Genomic DNA, 5,510 nt, shown 5'->3' on the forward strand with positions numbered 1-5,510 from the left:
GAAAAGTTGCATGATCTTTGCTTTGATAAGGCAGGAAATAAAACAGATTATTTAAATAATCTTATAAAAAATAGCTCGCCGAATGCGATACTTAATATACTATATAAAAAAGTAAAAAAAATTAAAAAAGCTCCTTTGCTTTCTTAGTAGAAACGGGCCAAAGACAAGATTGGGATAGTTCACAACAAAATGATCCTAAGAGAAAAACCCGTAAGTGTACTCAGAGTAAGAGCAAAGGAGGTAGTAAAAATAGCAACAGGCTCTCTGGGATCTTCTAGATAAAAGAGGAGTTAGCGTGACAGCTAGAGAATATCTTGATAGCCCGAGAAATAGCAAGAACATAGAAGAAGTGGTACAAGTAACCAATGTAATTCCTTTTATAGTTCGAAAACGTGAAATTGAAGAAGCACAGCAAACATGCAGGCCGTAGCAATCTTTGCCAAAACAATTGGTTAAAGGAGCAATTAATTTTATAATCCACGAGCTCGCTCTTGATTTTTCTGCTTGTGAAAACACCTGAAATTCATCTAAATCATTTAATAGTGGAAACAGTTATTTCTTCCTTGAGCCTTTTTGACCTTATAAAAACATAGAGTTAATTATTGTCGATGAAGAGCATGATTCGTTTTTTAAATAAGAACAGGAAATTATATACATACAATGCTCGAGATATGGCGATAATTTTAGCCAAATTTGAAAATATTCCGATCATTTTATCATCGACTTCTCCACTGTTTGAAAGGATCCATCATGTTAAAAACGGGAATTGCAATCACGTGATGTTAACTAAGCGATTTGATGATGCAAATGGAACAGGCTATTAACGATACCTACAAGGAAGGGCTTTCTCCCACAATAATATGTTAATTTTGTTATATAAAAGAGGATAATTTATTTTTGTTAACTTTTTAAAGATTTTTTGAGTAGTCTCACCGAAATATTTGTTTATAATAATAGATTTTAATTGTTAATTCGTCCACCGATAAGTTAAGATAGAGTTTGAATAAAGTTTATATATTGGGAAAAATAACGCTTTTTTTCCACCTTCACCGACGCGAACCCCAGTGTTACATTTTTCTAAACTGCAGAGGAACGACGCAACTAGCAAGCAATTCGTAAAATTGTAGATATGAAATTCGGTAGGGAGCGAACAGCTCGCTTTGCCAGTCCAATTCTCTATAAGCGCATTTCCTCTCTGTCCGACTACCTTGCGCTCTATACGTGTATTTTCGATTGGTCTGGTTCCCTAGCGTCTAATACGCGCATCTAGAATCGGTTCGGTTACCTACGCTCGCGACACGTGTAATCTATGTATATCCCAATAAGCATAAGACGTCTTATAGACATCCATTTTTCGTCCATTTTAAGTCTGAACGTCTTACGAGCTCAAATAGACTTCTTTAAGACATCTTATTTCATACGTTGAAACGACGCCCGAAACAAGATTATTTAAAGGCGCCTGTTTCGAAACATCTTTAAGCCACTTGAAATATGTTTTTGTAGGTGTCGGTACATTTCTGACGTGTTGTGTTTACAAGGCCTAAATGAGAATGTGTTGTAGGGCAGCAGGAATAGCAAGATCCTGAAGAAAAGGCACATATTACAACAAACATTTGATTAATTAATCAAGTTTTTTGTTGTTATTTCCCATATAAATATACTATTGCTAATGTTTAGTTGTTCATTTGTAAATTTGACCATTTGTTCATTTGTACTTTTGTTCATTTGTTCATTTGTTCATTGGTTCATTCGTTCATTCGTTCATTTGTTCATTTGTGCATTTGTTCATTTCTTCATTTGTTCATTTGTTCATTTGTTCATTTGTTCGTTTGTTCATTCGTTCAATTGTTTATTCGCTCATTTGTTCATACGTTCATTTGTTCATACGTTCATTTGTTCATTTGTTCAATTGTTCATTTGTTCATTTGTTCATTTGTACATTTCTTCAGTTGTTCATTTGTTCATTTGTTCATTTGTTCATTTGTTCATTTGTTCATTTCGTTCATTTCGGTTTCTTCAATTTTCTGAAAAAACCTATCATGAGATATACTTCAAAATACGATATTCTTGCTTAAATAACGTTCTTACATAGGGAGTAAGCATTTAAAACCGAATCTAATGTCAGAAAATGGCACTTTAATCCTGTGATTTTTCGTTTTTTTCAATTTTCTGAAAAAACCAGTCATTAGATTTTTTTAAATACGAGAATCTTGCTTAACTTTTTTTTTTTTTGTTTAACGTGGGGGAAATCTGCTGGTCAGACACCCCCGTCCCGCCCGGATGGCGGGCTAGGGCGCTGGCGATTAACGGGGGAGCCACGGGAACTCTTAAGAACACGACCGCGGCTCCCCCTCGCCTGGCCGGCCACCAGGATGGAACGGCGGTGGCCGGCCGCGTCCCGGGGGGAGATTAATCCTCCCCCCATAAATCATCTTGATTCGGCGGTGCGGGGGACCGCACCCCACACCGCCTCGTCACGACGGCCGCACCGGCGGCCCTGATAGGACATCCTCGGTTGGCGGGCGGCGGGTAATTAAACCAGCATGATCTGGTACACCCGCCGCCCGCCTATTATCAGCTGCTCGGGGGGGGGGGTGCTCTAGGCGTGGGCGCATACGCCGCACCCCCCGCTCGCGGCGACCCCGCTCGGCAGCCTCCTTCTGCAACATTACCTGTTCGCAGAAGGCTATGGCTGCCGCCCATTTTGTCGGGCTCTCCAGCATGGCCCCAACTAAGCTGGAGAGAGCGAGGTCGCGACCAACTTCCCTACTTAGGACTCGGCGCAGCACTGAAAAGGCGGGGCACACGTCCAGTGTATGCTGCGCCGAGTCCTCCTCCGCGCCACAATGGTGGCACACCGTCGTCGCTTCCCGACCGATGCGACACAGGTAGACACCGAAGCAGCCATGTCCGATGAACACCTGCGTCGCACGGTAGGTGAGCCTGCCAAACCGCCTCTCCCGCCACGAGGTGAAGTGCGGCAGGAGAGCCCCAGGGACGCGCTCGCCGGCATGGGAACAAAGCTCCGCATGCCATCTGGCGAGCGCAAGTCCCCGAGCCTGGAGCTCGAAGCACTGGACCGCCTCCTGCTCCGGCGGGTCCCCCCGAGCCCGGCCAGCGATGCATATGCGCCTATAAACATAGGCGCGCATCGCCGCCTGCAGCTCGAAGGGAATTTCTCCCGCCAGAGCAAGCGCCGCCACGGTAGACGTGGTGCGGTAACCTCGTATGAGGCGAAGGGCCATTTGCCTCTGAAGCCGGCGCAACAACAAGGTGATGCGCCGGCTTGCCCTCGCGGACGGCGCCCAGATCGGGGCGCCGTACAAGGCCATGGACCGCACCACGCCTAGGTATAGGCGACGCACCATGTTATCCGGTCCCCCGAGATTGGGCAACAGGCGGCCGAGCGAGGCCGCCGCCCTCTCAACTCGGGGGACGAGGCGGCCGAAATGCGCCCCGAATCTCCAGTGGCTGTCGAGGATCAGTCCGAGATACTTGATCTCGGACTTCACCTCGACGCAGGCTCCTCCAAACCAGATCCAGGATCCGGCCGGTGGCCGCGACCGAGGCCGTCTAAACCAGACGGCCTCGGCCTTCTCCGGGGCCATCTTCAGCCCCAGATCGTGGATCTTCGCGACGACGGCTGCCACCGCAACCTCCGCTCGTCGGATGGTCCTCTCGAAGGTGTCCCCGACGGTGACCACCAACGTGTCGTCCGCATAGCAGACAAGGGTGGCACCGTCGGGCAGGGAGGCCTTCTCCAGGACTGCGTTATATCCCAGGTCCCACAGGAGTGGTCCTAACACGGACCCCTGTGGGACCCCGCAGTCCACTTCCCTCCGTATCGTCCCGTACCGGCCCGGGTATTCCACCCACCTGTCCCGCAGGTAGGCCCCGATCACCCGCCTCAGATAGGGAGGCACCTGGTGTTCAACCAGGGCCTCCCTAATGGCGGACCAGGGCAGGGTGTTGAACGCATTGACGATGTCGATCGACACCGCCAAGCACACCCCGCCCCGTGCCACGGCATTGTCCGAGAGGGACTTTAGACGGTCGATTGCGTCGACCGTCGATCGTCCCTCCCGGAAGCCGAACTGGCAGTCCGCCAGATCGGGGCCAACGCGGGACAGGTGCCTGGCGAGGCGGGCAGCAATGATCTTCTCAAAGATCTTGCCCACCTCGTCCAGGAGGCAAATGGGCCGGTACGCGGAGGGAGAATCCGCAGGCCTCCCATCCTTCCTTAAGAGGACCATCCGACTTCTCCTCCAGAGGTCCTGGAACACCCCGGACCTCAGGAGCCCGGAGAAGAGGCTTCTGAGCCTCCCGCCCAGGACGCTCATGGCAAGCAACCAGACCCGGCCGGGGATACCGTCCGGCCCCGGGGCAGTATTCTTGCCCCGAAGCCATTTGACTACCCCGGCCATTTCCTCCGGCGCGACCTCCAGATCCGGGGACCACTCATGTCCCTCTACCTGAGGGACGGGCCGGGACGCCTCCCCGCTGACGGGGAATAGCGCGTCCACGACCCGTCCGAGCATCCCCGGATCCAGGCTTTCCGTCAGTGGGGGCGCCCAGGGACGTAAACGTCCCATCGCCATTTTGTATGGGCGCCCCCACGGATCTCGGTTCAGAGACCCGAGAAAGTCGCGCCAGGCCTGGCTCTTCGCCTGCCTGATGGCCAGCTGCAGGGCGACCACCTTCTCCCTGTATCGCCCATACAGCTGGATAGCCAGCTCCACGTCGGAACGTCGTCGTCGACGGGCGCGGGCGTACTGGCGTCGCGCGCGGACGCACTCTGTGCGTAAATCCGCTATCGCCCGCGACCACCAGTACACCGCCTTCCTCGGGAAGACCCTGGCCCGGGGCATGGCGACGTCGCAAATCGACGTCATTGCGCCCCGGAACCAATGGGCCTCCCTTGTCCCGTCGACTGGCCCGGCCGGTGTTGCCGGCCAGGCCACGATGTGGGCTGCCGCCATTACGCGGCGCGTCTCGGCGCTTCGAACAGCTCCGGTGTCCCCATTATTTTCGATTTAAGGCTAAAATAAATTTTCCTAATTTTTTTCAATTACATATTCTTGCTTAAATAACTTTTTTACATAGGGATTAAGCATTTAGAACGACATATTGTTTAAAATAATGGTACTTTACTCTTGTGATTTTTCGGTTTTTTTGATTATTTTGAAAAATAAATTTTTGTAATTTTTTTAAATACGATATTCGTGATCAGTAAACGATTTCACATATGGATTAAGCATTTAGTATCGTGCGGAAGCGTTATTAAAAAAGTTTACTCGATGCGATGGGACTTTGAAAAGTTTTTGAAAATTTTCATATTGGGAGAAAATGTGTAATTTTTTGTCTAGTTTACGGTAGTGTAATTTATTTTAATGTTTACCATAAATTTTTTTTTCGTTCGTTCACGCGCTATGTTACAACAGCACGGCCGGGCGGTCTGTTGCCGCGGCGGTTTACACTCATAAGCACGCGTGCTATTCGGCCGGCGGCGC

Source organism: Megalopta genalis, chromosome 11 (assembly GCF_051020955.1).
Source record: "Megalopta genalis isolate 19385.01 chromosome 11, iyMegGena1_principal, whole genome shotgun sequence".
Lineage (NCBI taxonomy): Eukaryota > Metazoa > Arthropoda > Insecta > Hymenoptera > Halictidae > Megalopta > Megalopta genalis.